This window comes from Sphaerodactylus townsendi, linkage group LG04 (assembly GCF_021028975.2).
Source record: "Sphaerodactylus townsendi isolate TG3544 linkage group LG04, MPM_Stown_v2.3, whole genome shotgun sequence".
In the NCBI taxonomy this organism is placed as follows: Eukaryota; Metazoa; Chordata; class Lepidosauria; order Squamata; family Sphaerodactylidae; genus Sphaerodactylus; species Sphaerodactylus townsendi.
This window is the reverse complement of record NC_059428.1, coordinates 71,471,180-71,491,591: the sequence shown is the minus strand read 5'-3', so window position 1 is coordinate 71,491,591 and position 20,412 is coordinate 71,471,180. Positions and strand designations below refer to the sequence as shown.

The window sequence follows — 20,412 nt, the reverse complement described above, 5'->3', positions numbered from 1 at the left end:
TCTTTGTCTCAATCTTCTCCCAAAAGAAAAAATTTGCAAGCTGAGGGAAATGGAGGAGATGATGCAGCAGAGGAAACCAGCACAGAATAGATAAAGAGGTAGTACTGGAATGCCTGGTTACTCTGAATGAATTCAAGTCTCCAGGGTCTGATAAACTAAAATGGTATTAAAAAAAACCTGGCAGACATAATCTCAGAACCACTTGCTAGAATTGTTGAGATTTCCTGGAGAATAGAAGTTCCAGCAGACTGGAGGAAGGCAAATGTTGTCCCCATCTTCAAAAAGGGGAAAAAGAAGTCCCAAACAATTACTGCCCAGTCACCCTGAAATCAATGCCAGGAAAGATTCTGGAGCAGATCATTAAACAGACAGTCTGTAAGCACTTAGAAGGGAATGCTATGGTCACTAAAAGTCAGAATGGGTTTTTCAAAAATAAGTTACACCTAACTAATCTTATCTCTTTTTTTAATAGAATGACAAGCTTGGTAGATGAAGAGAATACTTTGGATGTAGTGTACCTTGATTTCAGTAAGACCTTTGATCAGGATCATTGCCAGGTACAATCCCCATGATATTCTTGAAAAAAAAGATAGTAAAATGTGGCCCAGACATTGGTACTGTTAGGCTGATTTGTAATTGGTTGACCAACCAAACCAAAAGGGTGCTCATCGATGGCTCATCTTCATCCTGGAAAGAAGTGATTAGTGGTGTCCCACAGGGTTCTTTCCTGGAACCAGTACTAGTCAATTTTTTAATAAATGACTTGGATGATGGAATAGAGGGCAGCCAATCAAATTTGCAGATGACACTAAATTAGAAGGGTAGCTGATACTCCAGAGGACACTGTCAGAAGAGCTGGGCCAAAACTAACAAAATCAATTTCAACAGGAAAAAATATAAGGTGCTACACTTAGACAGAAAAAATTAAATGCACAGATATAAAATGGATGACACCTGGTTTGACAACAGTTCATGTGAAAGGGTCTGGGAGTCTTTGTAGACCACAAGCTGAACATGTGTGATGTGGAAGCTAAGAAATCCCTTGCAATTCTGGACTGCATCAATAGAAGTATAGTTTCTAGATCAAGGGACGCAATAGTACAACTCTATTCTGCGTTGGTCAGACCTCACCTGGAATACTGTGTCCAATTCTGGGCATCACAATCCAAGAAAGATATTGACAAGATACAGCATGTCTAAGGTCTGGAATCTATGCCCTACAAAAAGAGACTTGGGAAGCTGGGCATGTTTAGTCCAGAGAAGAGAAGGTTAAGAGGTGACATGACAGCCATGGTTAAATACTTGAAGGAATGTCAAGCTGAAGATGGAGCAAGGACACAGAGTAATGGATTCAAACTATGTGAAAAGATTCCACTTAAACATAATGAAGAACTTCCTGATGGTAAGGGCTGTTTGACAGTACGATATGCTGCCTTGGAGGGTTGTGCAGTCTCCTTCTTTGGAGGTTTTTAAACAGAGGCTGGATGGCCATCTGTCAGGAATGCTTTGATTATGTGTTCCTGCATGGCAGAGGGTTGGACTGGGTAGCCCTTGTCTCCTCCAACTCTATGATTCCATGTTTCTATGATTTAACAGGATTGCCTGGCCAAGGGTTGGGTGACAACAGGATCATTGCCAGATACAATCCACTTCTGGATACAACTATGGAATTTCTGGTGACTACTAGAGATGCCCACTGTCACTTCCAGAACATAGTAGAATAGAGGATGGTGGCAGGTTTTTAAACAATTTCTCTCATGTTGTTGCTTGGAGCACTAACCCTAACCCTACTATCTACTCGCTAGTGAGCAAAGCTTAAGAAAACTACATTTTAAATAATAGAGATTTCCAAAATTGGCAGTGAATCATCAGCTCCTAGAATTTGATAATTGTACGACTGCAGTTTCTTGAGATATTAAGAGCACCAGCTCCCAGGTTCAAATCACCCTTCTGTTATGGAAGCTTGCCACGTGACTTTGGGCCAATCACACACTCTAGCCTTGGCTTGACTCAAAGTTTTGTTATGAAGATAAAATAGAGGAAAGGAGAACATTTTGGGTGTCCACTATAAAGGGAGTAAAAAAAGAAGTATCTTCTGAGGGGCATTTTGTAGCTCTCAATATTCTTCAGACCAAAGCCCCTGCTAAACTCTTCACTTGGTCTTATTCTAGTCTACTGTTTCCCTGGGTGCTGTGCAGTAGCCACAGGATACAAGTAAGTGGTTTTCAGAATAAGGATGGCTAGCACACCTTTTCAATACAAAGAAAGTCCAGGAAGTGCCTGCAGATTAATTCAACATTGAGGTTCTATCTTTCTGTGAGACAAGGTGAAGCTACTAGCAATCTCTGGCCTAATCTTATCAATTCATCCTGACTGAAAAAAATCAAGCCAGAGGAGCAAGTTTCTAGCACAATACAAAAGGAAGTCAAGAGACCCTGAAGAAATTGTGCTACAATAAAAGAGTAGATATCTGAATTATTTTGCCAGTTTTCTTCAAATCAAACAAATGAATTTGTCCTTCGTGCCAAACAGTGAAACCGTTCATCACATGACTGCCTAACCTTTACTTTTCAAACCACACTTTGTACAATTTAAGCGAACAATCCTATGGGGGCATTATAATACTTCTATATTATTTTAAGATTATGCCATTTGCAAAGAAGTGACTGGACTTAATCAAGGAAGACAAGTATTCTAATTCTAACAATTTTTCTCTCACCATATATATGATTATCTGAAATCTGAATATATGGGGCAATAATTCATAGTTCGCTTCTACAAAGCTGTATACCTTCAACCAGCACTAGACTGAATGAGGTGCAAATAATGAATTTTTAAATAGAACGACGGTTAAAAAATATGCATGAGGGGGACTTGATCGATATTGAGAACCACATTGGAAATTCTTGCTATTGCTTATTCAAAACTACTTCTGTGAGATGTATAATCACTTTTGTTAAACTGAAGCGCTATCAAAATACTGTAGCAAAAAAAGGGCTTCGAATATACACAAATAACCACTCCTATTCTAGATCATCTATTATATAAGTAACTTAGTTTTCATAGTTGTCTGATTTTCAACAAAAATAAATATGCTATTTCCAAACATGGCTCCATGCTTTCAGATGATACTGTGCTGGGATATAAGTTTTTTAAGTGTGATTACAAATCTGGACATTTACCGTTCTTAAATCTGCTTTTGTTTTATTTTTCTCATAGGATATTGTAGTTTTGTTCAACCAAGCATTTACAACTTGTATTTTTTTTAAAAAAAAGAGCAAATGAATACATTTTATTTTCTGCTTACACATTTCTACTGCAATCTATTTATCTATCACATTTTTATCCCACTCCTTCCTCCAAGGAATTTAGGTCAGTGTACATGGTTGCTAACTCTTCCATGCTATCCTCACAACAAATCTGTGAAGCAGGCTAGGCTGAGAGTGTGTGACTGGCCCAAGGTCATCCAGCGAATTAGTGGTTCATGGCTTAGTGGTAATTTGAACTTGGATGTCCCTAGTCCTAGTATACCAATTGAGACACTATTGCTGCACAGTCTCCCACCACCAGTATGGCCTTTGACCAAGGCTTCCCATGACAAATGACAGTTGACACCCTCAGTTTCATGAAAACAAAATTATATTGCACTTATAATAGCTTTTATTTATTTTGATTTGATTCCTATGCCTTCCTTTCCTGGCACAATCTGAGCTCAGGGCAGCTAACTACAACATAACATTTACAATTTATCAAATGAAGTAAAAACATAAAACATTAATATGAATGTGGATGTGTATAAATCTTGACCTGTTAAAACCAACCAATTTAAAACAGTGCCCAAATAATAACATCCAAAAGACTATGTTGTTTCCATTCCCCTGCCATCGTATAATCAGCTGAACTAGCCATCTTTGTATACTTGTGACATCTACCTTAAGCATTACTTATTGCACCTGATTAATATGACAGGAACTGAACAAAATGGCCAAAAAACAAAGTCTCTAGAAGCACACTTCATTTTCTATGTAGCTAGTAAACATGTGTTTGCCGTGTTCAAAGTTCGAGAAAGGAACAAAGGGAGGGGACAAAAAAGTGGAATTTAAAGGCAGTAATGTAATCCAAGAAAGCCAGTTATTTTCTCCAAGATTTACATTAGCAAGCCATTTCTTTCCTATTTAAATACAATATATATATTTAAAAATACTCCCAAACTCTACAAGTAATAGGTAGGACACAAAATCTAAGGAGACATTACTACAGATTTAATATAGATCACTGTATTAAACTACACCCAAAGCCTAAGATACACAATCCCAACTTAATAAAGAAAAAGTAAAGTTACTGCGTCAAGCTGTACTTACCAGTACACATAGTACGCTAAAGCCAGTGTAATTAATGTAGCACAAACTCCAGCTAACAAACATATTCCTGATTGGTTTGTAAACATCTTTCCAAATTGTTTTTGCTTTTGAAAAATGAGAAAGCAATGGCGGGAAAAAATGGACTGGAGAAAAACAGGAAGATGTCAGTCTCCGTTTGAACCAACAAATCAGTCTTGACAAGGAGGAAGGATTACAAAAGGACTAAACCATGATGAGGTAAATCTGGAAACATGGCTGCTGCTGAAAGCTGCCTCCTCAGCCACAAGAAAAGCAGGACAAGAGCATTCTCCTGTGGTCACAGCAGAATATTTAATCACCCATCCAAGTTTTTAAAGTTTTAGCATCATAAGAAATCAATATAAACCTAGGTGTTCATGAATCAAGCAACAAAACAGTAAATGCCTGCAACAGTTATTACAGTTAGACCCAGCATATCTAGTATTTGCTGTAATCCAGTAATTGTCTTATGGCAAACTGCCATGCTACAGTTGACAAGAATATCTTCAATTGTATTATGGGAATGGTGGGGGAGGGGGGTGCCATGAAGTACAAACACACTCTGGGAATTTTTAAAAAGATAGATCTGCTACTAAAAACCATTTAATAAAACAAGTACATAATAGCCAGACACCTTATGTCTTATTAACTTTAATGCAGCAAGTACACACTTGAAATGCACAATACAAGAAAAAGTAGAAAAACCAGAAAACCAAGTGCCTCTTCCTTCCTGTTTATTCTAACCCAAAATTACAAAAACATTAGCTGTGTAAAAATATTATTATTGTTGTTGTTGTTATTATTATTATTCGATTTATTCAATTAGTAGATCAGATGACAAATGCTGAGAAGAGCCACATTGCAAACGGATGTGTTACAGACATATATACTCATTTAAAAACTTAATAAACCCATAAAGTTGTTCCCAAGGAAGTGTATTGCAGTAAGGGACGATACATAAAAATATAATTAAAATGTAATCTAGCAGTACAAATCCAAAATGAAACCAGCAATTAACTATAATTACCAACAAAAATCCGTGAACTAGAGATATAGTCTGCTAATCAATATGATCACGAGAACACACAAAAACAAAACGATCTACATAAAACCTTGTACTAATGGACTAAGCAAACAAAACTTTCAATCAAGATCTAAAACTAGATGACTGGTTACCAGGTGGGTGACTGAAGAAGGAATTTTCCATCTGGGACACTATCACTGGGAAGGCCCTGACCCAATTCCAACAATGGAAGCACAAACAGCAGGGCCTTTTCTGCAAAGTTCAATGGATTGTTAGGCTCATAAGAAAGCAAACCAATCTTCAGATAACTACAGCACAGCCTGCTATTTGGAAATGGATACCAGCATACTCTTTAAAAATTGGCAATGTTACAATTCTTATAAGACACCAGTCAGCAGTCTTGTTACTGATTTTTGTATCAGTTGAAAGTTCCAAGCAATCTTTAACAGCAGCCCCATGGAAAACAAACTTTGATAGCATATCTTGCATGTGATCAGAGTGTGGATAACTGTGGACAAATGAGGCTTTTCAAAGAACAGCCACAGCTAGCACCCAAACCCCAATCAGAGATGCTAAGACATTCCAACTTCCTTCCCAGAAGTGCTTTAAAACTCCTCCAACCTGCAATAATTTAGAAAATCAAATTTTAAATGTGTAAATCGAGCAAAATGTAAAATGGGCCAGTCAGGTAGTACCATTGGAATACTAGAACATTCACAGAATTCCTCTGAGCAACATAGAAGTTGAGACCTTGGCTCACAGTTTCAGCAGTTTTCATAACTTCCAATAGATACTTCAGACTGCTGGAAATTATAGAAATTATTACCGATATAATCCATAACTTCCCAGATCACACAGTGCATGACTCACATGAACAGAGTCATCAGAACCTCTCTTATTACTGCAAAAAAAGGAAACTCAGTATAACACAAATAACTATTTTATCTGAAAACATATATGCTGTACAACTGATAAGAGAGGACCTGTCTATGTATACATTTGGCCTTAATAGGTGTCCAGAATAGTGTTCTCCCTGACTCCCTGCTCTATTTTCTTCACTGGGGATTTTCTTCAGGAACAACTTTTCTCTGGGTCTTTCCTAGGACCCAATTTCCAATCCTTCAGATCTCATTTTTCCAAATGAAATCTCAAATGTCAGTTCAGATTCCTCTCCAGTCACTTGGACTCCCAAGTTTGCTTCAAGTGAATACCTATATTATTTACACATGCTCATATAAGCAAACTGGAGCCATAGAGGAACTAGATCTTAAGAAAGACTTTCTGTGGACTGTGAGGGCACATTATGCTCTAGTGCTCTTTTTGCAAAGCCATTTTCTTTCCCCATAAAAACGGATTTTCATGCATGCACTAATTTCTAGATCCTACTGTCTTAACTATAAACGGTACAGTTGTTCATCTCTGTTTCCTTCATTTCAGATGTTTTCCCCCCAAAAGACACATATTCTAATAACTAGCTATCTAGTTCTCTTCAAAGTTCAAAACGTTTTCTACGAAGTGGCACTCTCCCCTTCTTTCAGGTCTTGACTGTACACTCGGTTTGCTAACAGGCCAAGAACGAAGAAGGATTTCAACTGCGATTCATGCTGTTCTAGGGAAAACCATCCAATTTCATCCCATTCCCTATATATATTGATAATAAAACAGCAAAGATTGTCATGCCCTTATATAAAGCAGTGGTGCGACCGCACTTGGAGTACTGTGTTCAGTTCTGGTCACCACATCTCAAAAAGAATATCGAAGAGATAGAAAAAGTGCAGAGAAGGGCAACAAGGATGATTGAGGGACTGGAGCACCTTCCCTATGAGGAGAGGCTGCAGCGTTTGGGACTCTTTAGTTTGGAGAGGAGACGTCTGAGGGGGGATATGATTGAAGTCTATAAAATTATGCATGGGGTAGAAAATGTTGACAGAGAGAAATTTTTCTCTCTTTATCACAATACTAGAACCAGGGGGGATACATTGAAAATGCTGGGGGGAAGAATTAGGACTAATAAAAGGAAACACTTCTTCACGCAACGTGTGATTGGTGTTTGGAATATGCTGCCACAGGAGGTGGTGATGGCCACTAACCTGGATAGCTTTAAAAGGGGCTTGGATAGATTTATGGAGGAGAAGTCGATTTATGGCTACCAATCTTGATCCTCTTTGATCTGAGATTGCAAATGCCTTAACATACCAGGTGCTCGGGAGCAACAGCCGCAGAAGGCCATTGTTTTCACATCCTGCATGGGAGCTCCCAAAGGCACCTGGTGGGCCACTGCGAGTAGCAGAGAGCTGGACTAGCTGGACTCTGGTCTGATCCAGCTGGCTTGTTCTTATGTTCTTAGAAAATGAAAAGATAAAGCCAAGTAAGTTTCTTCTTTATCACTCTAGATCTCCTTGTAATTGTTCTAAAACCACAAGCAAAAGTAAGGAATCTTAGATCCAAGGTCCATTAAGACAGGCTGTTGATCGCTGTTAGAGTTGATAAAAGTTCAATTCCAGTCATATTAATTCCTTGTGGTGGGGAACTATTCTACAGTAACAGCAACATTAATTCATATATTCACTACTGAGCACTAACTGTTCAAGCTTTCCTGAACAGTAGTTCCTTTGTACATAGTTGTTTGTGAAACAGCTTAGACATACCTAGCTATTCTAAGCCAAGACACATTTCAAAGAACAAAAAACAAAAGGATTAATCTTTCGCCAGCAAAGCTTGGATTTATTAGCCTCCACTGCTGAGTTCCAGCAGTTATGGCAATTGAAGAAGTATTATCAGTAGCATGACTATGGTACTTTTAACAAGTTGTCCTTTAGAATGGTCCTTAATACATAATATGACATGGCAATTATTGTAGATAGCACCTTATGCAGCACGAAAGGTTAGAATAAAAAATATCCTAGGAACCAGATGATTGGATGGATGTGATTATTAGTGCAAACTGCACATCATTTTCAGCAACATGACAGATGCCATACTAGTTACACAGCCCTTATGCTCCAGCAGTCCCAATTTTAGTCAGCTTAAGAAAAATGTCAGTGTAAAGGAACTACATCATCTTGTATTCTATAAAGTGTGATGCACAAAAATGGTGGACAGAGTAAACTAAGTCAAGCTTATATTTTAGATTGTCTCCTGCTTTCTTATTCTTTAATGCATTACCAGCATGTATTCGAACATCAAATGAAAGCATGAGAGTTGCGTACTATCTTACCTTCTGAAAAGTAAGAAAAAGTAATTTTTCCTGGGAGATACTTAGGAAAGCTTCCATGCTTCATACTGACAAATATAGCTCTAATAGCTTTATGGAACTTCTCAATGTGAGTTTGGATTACAAAGGCAGAGTTGTTAATCTTCTGGAAATTCTGCAGCCCAGGGGTGGGGGTGTTGGGGGATAACCCAGGCCAAAGGAAGACACAGAAAGAGATGTTTTTGGAGAAATTGAAATATGTGATATGTGTAACTATCAAATCTAAACTTATTTTATTGTTTTAACAACGTGAAATGTATTATTTATAACTATTTGTCCAGAAGATGAAATTGTAGTTCCTTTATACTACTTGAACAGCAGATGAAATAGTACAATTGATCTTATTTATGAATCTTAAAACTACAAATGCCTTCGTTTTTTATAAGCAAATTTGCAAACATACCTACCGGTAGTACTTGAGAGACACCTACTAACTGCTCTATGCTGTGCTACTTTCAACTAATTCAACTGTCTTAATTTTTGCCATCAAAGATGGGGGAGGAAGGTAACCTAGAAAACAAAATTTGCAGCTAGTAGAAGAAAGTTACCCAGACAGAGGCAAGCAGATCTACTCCAATAGGACTCCGAGCATATTTAAGTATTAAGTTAAACTTTATAACACTGAAAACACTAACTTCATAATAAAAGTAATAGTATATTAATTATGGCAAATATTCACATTCAAACAATACCAATCACTGTTAATTTCTATGTATACTATAGATTTGTACATTTTCGTTTTAACTCTACAGATTCTGCTGCACTTTGACAAAGTTTAAAGTATTTCAAAGGGTTTTTTTTCTAGTGCTCCACTAAAGTTCCAATTTTTTCCATCAGAATTTTGTTTTTGAAGTTTTTTTCCAGGCCGTCACATTTTATACTCTATTTTTCATTTTGGTAAGCAACAGACACAGGAATCAGATAAGGAGAACAGTTCACATGCAAGAAGGAGGGGTATAAAGAGGAATCCCAGTTACAACATTCTGATTCCGCTTTAAGTGTCTTCTAAGCACTATATTGGTGAAAAAGTCCTTCCTCTTAAAGATAGTTTCTACAAAACAGTAGCTCTTCTTTTGTCCTATCTTTCTGGCACATTTAGGCAATATCAATATCAACCACAGAAAAGTTTGATTTGCAAAGTTGTATGTTAGTACAAAAGCAAACTACCTCTGTTAGTATCCTGTCTTGAAAACCCTACTGGGTCACCGTAAGTCAGCTGTGCCTTGATGGCACTTTACATACCCACACATGTCAGTAATAAGCCTTTTAAAATTATAATTCAAAAATGAAAGGCTTGACATTCAGAACTGATTAGTCTAACAGTACACACTACAGGAATCAGCTTTTTCTCACCAAAACATTCAATTAAAGTCTACAATAATTCTGTAATTGTACATTATCGTAAATTTATCATATTATTTAAACAGCAAACTGTAACTGCCACTTTGTGCCAACTAACGGCATTTGTTTTGTTGACATTCTGCAATCCTAATAAACCTTGATTTATTAATAGATATCAATTACAAATATCAACAACAATTGATGTTAACAACATTGGAATGAGGAGATCACACTAGGGCAGTGTACCAGTCTGGGGTGAAGGACTACCTTGTCTTGTGCCTGTCTCACAAAGAGTCTGGCATGCAGTACAGCTGCCATTGTGGAGGCTGTTAGGCCCAACAGCTTTTGGATGGTCAGAACAGTTTGAAATCTATCAGCCATAAATCTCTGCATCATATTCCTGATGATGCAATCCTAGAATCTAAGTGGGCCAGTATGAATTCTGTACTCTCGGATGGTGTCAGAGAAGACTTTTCATAATTGATTAAGAGACCCAAACCCTCCAAAGTGGAGATGGTCAAACCAATTTGATATGCAAGCAATTCTCGAGTCTGTACTGTCAGGTAAGGCAGTCTGGAATGAAACGAACTCCAAACTATAACCAACATGTCTGATTTGGAGCACTCAGGAATCAGAAGTCATGACTTGCCAACTAACCACAAATCGAGACAGGTGATCCAAATATACACCATCACATAGTCACCATATAGTCATAGTCATTCCCCCATCATCATCAGAACCGTTCCTAGGGTCAGACACAAAGTGTCTTGGTTCTCTGAATTGTCAGCACTGAGGTTGGTCCAAGGGTCTGACCTGGTCAAAGTCTCAATGGCTCCTTTATGCCAATAATGGAGCACCTCAGTGCTCCTGGTTCAGGGGATCTGAAGCTGCTGCGATAGGATGATATGGGTCATGCAGGAACTCCTTGTGGGATAGGAGGAAGAGGAGGTGCCACTATGTGCTCTGGCCAAACACCATGATTCTTCTTGAGGTGGAGATGATATTGTTATCCAAGATGATGTTGTCATTAGAGAATGGGTTGCAGTCTTGTGGGTGCACCAAAGCTAAACTCTGGGTTTCCAGACAGACATCTGATGGGCCTATAGGTGCCTTAGAATAGGTGGAGGAATCCCTGAAAGAAGTCCTGCTTCTGCTGAGTGTAAAGACCTGACTGACGCTGTCCTCCAGAGTCAAATAAACCTTCTGCCAGTTACAGGCAAGGTCACTGGAGACACTCAGTGCTCAGGAGACAGTGGTTGCAGAGTCTCACAGTGCACCAGAAAGTGCAACAATGAGCGCCTTGGTTCCAGGGAACTGGAATGGTGTCTCCTAATGAGGCTCCTGCTTCTAGAGTGGGATCTCAAGTACAGAGGTGGAATCGATGAGGAATGAGGTGAGACACATTAGGGTCAGGTGAGTTGCGTTCCTTTGAAGCAGGTCTCCTTTCTGAGTCCTTATGCTTATTCCCTCGCTTTTTCTTTCAAAGCTCTTTCACCAGGGATTCAGAAAATTCCCTGGGCAAGTGAAGCGAGGTCAAAGTTGTGGTACCGGCTGGCATCAACATGGTCGAAGAAGAAGATTTATCATTGCTCTCAAGAAGACGGAGTTCATTTGTACAAAGCTGCCTTGAGGCTGGAGACCTTACCTTGCCTGGGTCAAAGTGTCAGTGACAAACAAGCCTTACAAGCTCACGGAACATGCGATTCCCTGAAGCATAGAAAACCTTATCTGTGAGGATCTGTCTGAGCCATTTTTGTACTACATGTAGTAGATTTTTTAAACAAAACAATATCCTTCATTACTTCAGCCATGATGAACAGACCCAAAACAACCAGCAATGAACTAATTTTACATGCTGTGTTTAGGCGAGAAAGTTCTCATCTAAAAGAAGGAAGGAGGAGTGCCCCTTAAAGCAACAGAACAGAAATTCAAGATTTCCATTTTCTGAGGTAGGCCCGCACATGCACAGTCTCAACGTGAGACAGCACAGAAGACCCACAAAGATGAACTAATTGTTCTCTTACAGTAGAAGAAGTCCTCCTTATAACTAAAAACCCCTCATTTACTAGGGTACCTTTGAATCCAATCCATTTATTACAACATGACATTATAACACTCTTAAAACACACACGGCTATAGAAGAGATATTAAAATTAATAGAAGTTAGGAGCATTAACTATGGATCCATTATCAGTTAGAACCACCATTTACCATATTTATTATATTTATTATTTATTAATTAAATTTATATCCCGTCCATCCCCAGCAGGCCGAGAGACAGCTCCCATTACATGATGCAGCCTCAGGAATAAGGGGGTGGTGTACATTCCAGGCAATTTATCCAGAATTATGTGACTTCAGATTTTTATCAGATGCATCTCGAGTTCCTTACCATAATATTTATTGTTCATTTTTATAATAGTCCTCGAGAGAACTATCTGAGGCAGTGTTTTTCTGTGTTAATTAGAAGCAAGCCCACATGGGAGACAGATGATACCTCTGTGTAATAGAACAGTCTTACTCTTATAATAGCTCAGTGGACAGATAGGAGAGATTCTTTTCCTTTTATACTGAAAACAATTTTAAATTAAAATGTTATGTTTGTGTAAAATATAAACTTGCCCATCTTCAGCACTGCAAATTCCAAAAGATATCTTCTGCACAGCAATAAGTCAAATAGCCTTGTTATTGTTCAGCTGGTTCTCAGCTAGTTTGTGATCAACCAAATTCTTCACAAAATAAAAGAAAGCTTCAACTCAGGAACAACCACATCAGCATCTTATTCCAACATCTGGCAATGCATTCTCTCATGTAACCTTTTCCCAAGTTATGCTCCACATATGTATTGTCAAAGGCTTTCATGGCCGGAATCACTGGGGTGCTGTGTGGTTTCCAGGCTGTATGGCCGTGTTCTAGCAGCATTCTCTCCTTAGAATGCTGCTAGAACACGGACATACAGCCCAGAAACCACACAGAACTCCTATGCTCCACATCATTTTTCAATATTTTATTTGGATAAAACTTCTTAACAAAATGTAGTCCAATGAAGTTTGCTGGGCTGAACTGAAGACAACTTAAATGGCACCTGAAAGAAGCTTGAATGGCACCTTGGAGCTTAATCAAATTGAACACTTTACTTGACTAAGAAAAGGCTAAAAGATTGTGCCCGTGTAATGATGGCTCAGTTGAATCTCTGGCCCACCAATTACTACACTATTTCAGACTCAAGGAAATCAGATCCAAGTATGTGAATCTTACTCCTTTACATTTACCCGATCTCCCTGATTTATTTAGATTACACTACTTGCTGGACAATCCTGATCCTTCTCTCTGTATGATAGTGGCAGACTTTCTCCTGGAAATTACTAAATGCCAGTAGATTTCCCTCCACTTAACATTTATTTCCTGTACTGTATATGTTTTTAATCAGTTTTTTACTATTGTTGTGCTGTTGTCTATGCCAATAAAGGCTTGCTTGCTTTACTGGACTGTCAGAAGGAACACAAATTTTCACCATGTTTCATCTACCAGAAAGTTGATCGTGCTGTGAGACTGGCCCCTGTGAGCAAGGAATTTGCAGTGGTATGCAAAAGATTTCTTCTGGCACAAGGAGTTTTTCTCACACGTCTACTGACAGATGAGAGAACTGTTTGTCCACGGTTATCTTTCGGTGGGGGTGGGAGGGTCAAAAGGGACTGCAGAGCAGGAAGGAACATGACAAAAATCCTCATCTTCGATCGCTTTCTGTTGATGGATCACCGGATACGAACCCTAGAATTTGATTTATTTACTGTACCAATATCCTATTGAAGTTATGTACATGTTTGTCTATAGTATATTTACTAAATGTCCTTAAGTATCTGTGAAAACACATCTATGACAGAGAGACACAAAATTTTACCCATATAGTATATATTAGTTGATCAATTAATCACTACTTGTATCACATTCACATTAAGATGCTTGCAGCTAATGGTACAGAAACTGGGTAAAGACTGATTTCAGGAAGAAAAAATCTAATTAGAAGCAGATGGACAGTGGGAGCCTTGATTTTCAAAAAAATTACCAAGTTGAATCCCACAGATCTGGACTATCAACGCAAGAGATTTCTTCTGGCACAAGGAGCTTCTATTGATACAAGGCCCCTTGCAGTGAAAAACAGCATCATCATTAGCAGAATGCCTCTGTGGAATATAACTCATCAAGTTGGATTTTGTTGGATTTTGGTAATATATTAATCTTCTGTATACATTTGTCCGCCCTTATATGTTACTGAAGCAGCCTTGCAAACTTTTGCATTCACTAACACAAACTAGTAATGGATAGATAGAATACTCTATTTAAAGTGGGTAACTTGTTAAACATTCATACTTTTAACTAGTAACATGCTGGTAAATTTCAGAAATTATCTAGAATTTTTCAGCCATGATGTATATTAGAAACCTTTAGTGAACTAATGTGATTCTTACAGATATCTTGGGAGAAAATCCATCTAATCTTTACATTTATTTACGTCCTGCTTTCCTCCTCACAAAGCTAAAGTGGCTTACATCATTCTCCTCTCTTCCATTTTATCCTCACAACTATCTTGGGAGGTAGGTTAGTCAAAGGTGCATAACTAGCCCATCACCCAGCAAGCTTCCATGGCAGAATGGGGATTTGAACCGGGGTCTTCCAGATCCTAGCCCAGCACTCAAGCCACTACACCACACAGAGTCTTTATACATAGTTTATATAGTTTTGGAGAACTACTTATGCGAAAACAATATGAAAAAAATGACCTTCCATCAATAATTATGCTGTGACTTATTAACAAACTGTTTTCTCTTCAGCGAAAATGTTATTATGTCCCTCCCTCTGAGTGTACCAATCATCAAACCCTTAAGAAAACAGATCCAAACAGAGAAAGCCAGTTTCCAGTTTGAACGGTATTCCCTGCCTTGATAAAATGAACCACTGAGATAAACCCTAGGATTCAAAGGGACATTTTACTAATGCTTTCAAAACTCTGCCCAAGCTCCATGCAGGAAATCTGTGCACTGTTGGTAGCATCATTTGGGAAGTGCCCTTTAAGAACTGTTTAATGATTTCAATCCTTGTGACATGCTTAAGATTTCTGCCCCAATATAGCTGCTAACGCAGCTTCTTGCCTTTTCAGTGTATTAGAGCAGAGACCCATTTTCCATTCTGCAAACAAAAACATAAGTATGACCCTGTGAGAAGGTGCCCCTGGATTTACTTTGTGAAGATGGGCCCATATTTTAAAGGCTAACTAAGTGGAGTCTATTTGTAGAGTCCCGTCTGGCACAGAGAACAAAAAAGATCACCTCTTCAGGCTATCTTAGTGTTGTGGTGGCGAACCTATGGCACTCCAGATGTTCATGAACTACAATTCCCATCAGCCCCGGCCAGCAAGGCCAATTGGCCATGCTGGCCGGGGCTGATGGGAATTGTAGTCCATGAACATCTGGAGTGCCATAGGTTCGCCACCACTGGCCTAGCGGCAGCAAGTTTGATTTTTCAATATCTAGACTAGACCATTAATTGTAGCCATGTCGGATCTAGGTGAACTATTAGCCCCCATGCATTAGAAGTTACTACATCTCACTGACCATGACTGATATCTTTCTCAGAGTCCAGATTCAGGCTGTATCAGTGTTAATCTCAATGCTATAGGTATGGTTTAGCGGAGTCATTAACCTTAGCCAGTTCAAACATGAGTCTACAAGTAAGTCTGTGAAAGTCTGAAAAGTAAACAAATACAAACTTCTTTCCCTTTGGCCTAGGTTTGAAAAAAGGGTCTTTTGGGTACACCTCTTTCTGTTCCATAACCAACAAAGCTGAAACTGTGACATTAACTTGCAGACAGAATGATTGTGTGTGGGTAGAAGGTAGTCACCATGGTTTTCTCAGAGAATCTTAACATGACATCTGCATTCTATCAGACTAATGTCTTTTTTAGTTTGTTACATTTGTCATCAGTGAAGCAATCATTTAGATTAGCAAGGAAATAGGTCTGGAATCTCATCTAGTCCATCTTCTCCCATGGTATTATAAACATAGCGCATGTTGTAGTGAATTAAAAAGTTGCCTTAGGCCGTTTCCGCACGGGCAATGAATGGCGACCTGGAGAAGGTAAAAACGCTGTCTCCAGACCGCCATTCGCACGGGGGGCGCAGCTGCAACGCAGCCGCGCCGCCCTCGTGCCGCCCTCCCGGCCTGAAGCTGGCGTTTCCCCAGAGCGCTTCCCAGCGCTCTTTTTGGGGAAACGCCGCAGTGAAGCTGCTGCTGAGCGAACAGCAGCGGCTTCACGCCGCCTCCCCCACCCGGCACTCACCTTGTCCCCGGGCCTCCGGCGCGTCGCCGAGGCCTGGAGACATGCCCCCCTGCCTTGCGCCGCTGGAGCAGGCGCGCAGGCCCGGGGGGCGTGTCCCCAGGCCTCGGCGATGCGCCGGAGGCCCGGGGACATGCCGGGTCGGCCGGGCGGCGGCACTCCGCGGCGGCGGCTGTTCCCAGGACCGTCCATGCGGACGGTCCCAGCGTCGTCGGGTCGGTGTCATAAACGCCAACCCGGCCGTTTCCGCCTTTGTGCGGAAACGGCCTTAGATATTCGTGACATGACATGACTGCATCATGTTTCAATATATGTGCTTCAATAGTTCCCATTCACTCATAGGCAAACCATGAATCTTATCACCATATCCACTTGATTGCAACAGTACAATAGATAAAAATTCAACAAGTATGAACTAAACCTTCCATTTTTGCACGTAGAAGTATGCTAATGTGTTAAGACTGGATTTTTCCCAACAGACAACAAACAGACATTCCACAACAGCATACAAATACTTTGAGCCAAGTTTCAACATCTCCCTCAACCCACCCAAGGAACATAAAATAGCTTGGATCAAGCCTGGAATGCTGCATGAATAACTCATGCTAATACGTTTGTAGAAAAGAGTCACCTTGCACCAGAAGCAATGGATATTACAGCAGCTCCTAATGCTGGGGAGAAAAGTTCTGCCTATTCACTCAGAATTGCATATGATAATTGATCATATTGCCGCAGCAGCATTCTACTCTACTGGTTTAAACGCTACTGCATTAATCAGAAGTATGGGAAACAGAACATGCCAATATTAGTAAATGCATGTGCAACAAAGCAGGCAAGCATGTTTTGACATAACAAATTTATTCTATAACTATGGTTTCTCATTTCAGCTTTCGAACGGCTGATACATAGGAAGTAATTTCTATCCCTCAACATCTTTGAATTTTTACACACCTTGCATAACCTTGTGGCTTTTATCCCTGGTTGGCACAATAGAAGGCACTCCCATCACAGAGCATATTTGCTAATGCCGCAACACAGAACACAACTCATTCACAGAACAGAATGCTCCTGAGTTGGCTTCACAATGTAACCTGATCTGGAAGAGGCATACTGGAACAAACAGTTTTAAGTTTTGGGTCCCTGCTTGTAAAGTATGTTCAGGTACATCTTGAGTTGGGGGAGAAAAACAACAACACAGAAAACCAAGAAAGAACTAGAATAAAGGGTTTAAAAAGTGATAGTAGAGGCAGAAAGCATGGCAACTAAGCCACACTACAAGTACTTTACTGAAACAAAGGTACATCTTCTCTTGCGCTGTACTCAAAAGAGATACAGAAGCTTGAGGAAAAGGACACAAGAATACTAGCATCCTCTCCTTGCACTTATTTAGAACCATCAAAGTTGAGTCCATACATCCCCTCCTACAAAAATCATCTACATTTGCCCTCCCGTCCACATTTTTTAAAAAGTGAAATGGAACTTATTTCCTTTAAAACAGGTTATTTCAAAGTATAAATGAAAGCCTTAAAAATGAAACTTTGCAACTTCTGGAACAAAGAAATACAGGAGACGGGGAGCATTATCACTGTTCTTCAAGCAAGGTTAGTAAACACTTGGAACTGAGCTGAATTTCTTCAAAAGGCCAGAATCCTCCATTTTGTGCTCAAGTTGAATATTTTCTCTGTATTTAAGCTTCAAAAACATGATGTATCTACACAGGAATACTCAAACAAAACAACAGTAGGTAGAGAAATCAAAGAAAATAATCCCTTAGAGTCACGCTCAACTATTTTATCTTCCTACTGCTGAACTATATTTTATACATTGTTGAGGTGAAGATGCACAGTGTGAAATCAGATTCAGTAGTCAGTGTAATTGTTGATTCAACATGTAGAGGTATGATTTAAAGAGGTTATAAAGAACTAGAGGTATTTAAATGTTGGAAAATATTTGTTTTAATTGTGAAATTTTGAGGGATAGTGATGTTTATGAAATTGAGTACATACCTCAGATAATTTGTTTTTAAGTGTTTCACAGTTACAACACTTTCATGTGCATAGATCAGAAGTTGGAATGAAATGGAATTTTCATTGGGTATCATGCTTCTGTTGGGAATATATGCCCTCACGGTACACTTTACGAACATACAAATTTTACGATTTGTAAACAGCCCATTCTTCTCTAAGTAAATACACGGAACTGGTTTTAGGAATAAGACTACTCTCAGAATTGCTCAGAATGACCTGATATATACCTTGATTGATGCTTTCAAATTACCCTTCAAAGTAATACAGATAAAATTTAAGCATACAGAATTTTGTGCAACCACTATTCAGAAGAGAACTAAGTACTTGTTCTTCCAGCTTTCCTGCAGTCTTCCTTTTCTTCACTGCAATTCCCGCAACACACTATGCCAAAGTCTTCCTTTTCTCCACTGCAATTCCTCCCAAACTCACTATGCCAAAGATGCAGCTAAATTTGAGAGTTGCATAGGAAACAAAACTGTTGAAGAAGATAACTTTGGTACTAAATCTATTATTTGGTTGCTCCTAGCATTTAAAAGTGTATCATATGATTGCTTTGCTGGCAACCAAATTCTAGTTTTTTATTTACTTCATTTGTACCCCACATTTTTCCACAATGAGAACCCAATGTGCTTAACATCATTCTCCTCCTGCAAATTATCCTTACAACAACCTTCTGAGATAGAGTGTAAGACTTTAAAGGCATATCTGCGTTTCACAAAGATACCCAACAGTTGGTGAAACTGATGTAGCAAACAAAGGGAAGCATGTACTGAAACATTGGACTCAGGATGGATATGTAGTGACTCAGTAATATGACCACTTTACCATACGAGAAAATCAGTCCTGTATGGTTAACCTATGTGGTTAAGTCCAGGGAGTTCTGAGCAGAATTTCAGAAACAGCCATAGTAGATAAACTACCATTTTAAAAAAACCACACACCATATACTAGAGTCCTTTGGAAGTATGCTGCTTCAAAATGGAAGGGGAGGGGGGTCACATTACGTTCTAGTTGCTCTGCCACATTTGCTTTCTGTAAATGGTCTAACTGAGCCACTAATGTCAACCAGATCATTTATTCATTTTATTAAAACACTGGTATCTCTGAAGAATCAAGGCAACTTAACCAATATGCAATGAAGTTACCATAGCTTCAAAGCTAAAGGGATTTTTTTTTCTTTTTCCACCCACATTACTCAACACCCATAGTATGCTAATAACTTCAGTAGTCTTAACAAAAGGTCTCTGGAACAGGACAGCCTTGCATGATTTCATGAAAGTTATAATTGATTGCCTTCTCTAGCTGACCATTCTATAAAATTGGTCCAATTAATGAAAATCCACAGATAGAGTGGAGAAGGAACATAATCAACCTTCTTTGAGCAAGAAACTGTCTGGAGGAACACAACTGGCACATAGACTCACATATAGTAAATTGGTCTCCAGGTCATGAAGATCTTTAAAGTTAAGAACCAGTCCTGTAAGGTTGTGATTCCAAGGACACTTTAATGGTAGTCACATTAAACATTAGACTTAATTCTAAGACCTACCCAGGATTTCTCCCTAAATTGAGCCTAGTAACAAGCAGGAAAGCATCAATGTTGTTTCAGGGGAAAAAATCAAATGCAATAGTCCTATGTTTCTGCATCTAAGAACATAAGAGCAAGCCTGCTGGTTCAGACCAGAGTCCATCTAGTCCAGCACTCTGATACTTGCAGTGGCCCACCAGATGCCTTTGGGAGCTCACATGCAGGATGTAAAAGCAATGGTCTTCTGCTGCTGCTCCTGAGCACCTGGTCTGCGAAGGCTTGAAAGTAAATTGTTTTAAATATATCCCTAGCCCAATATATCCAAGTCATTTTAAATATATCCCTAACCCAATGTCCAAAATTCACAGATTGAGGGTACAAGCCTTAGCAGGTACACTGTCTTCAGGTTTGTGTAAAGTCTGGGAGAGAAGGAGAACAAAAAACTACATCATCATAATTAAAGTGGCTCAAGCTCAATGCATATCAAGCCTGGCCAGGGAAATAGGATCTAAATGTACCAATATGC

The 20,412-nt window shown here is 39.2% G+C and overlaps 1 protein-coding gene across 6 annotated transcripts in view; it reads right to left on the bottom strand.

The window, feature by feature from the left end:
* The window catches only part of AGPAT3 (1-acylglycerol-3-phosphate O-acyltransferase 3), an 86,983-nt gene that overhangs the window by 47,630 nt on the left and 18,941 nt on the right, over positions 1-20,412 (bottom strand). Inside the window, exon 1 of one of the 6 annotated variants that reach the window (XM_048493289.1) lies at positions 4,362-4,527. The exons of the other annotated variants lie outside the window; for them this stretch is intronic. The gene's annotated coding sequence lies outside the window, so the exon portion shown is untranslated. Of the gene's footprint in view, positions 1-4,361; positions 4,528-20,412 lie in introns of those variants that run through there. 6 annotated transcript variants of the gene reach the window in all.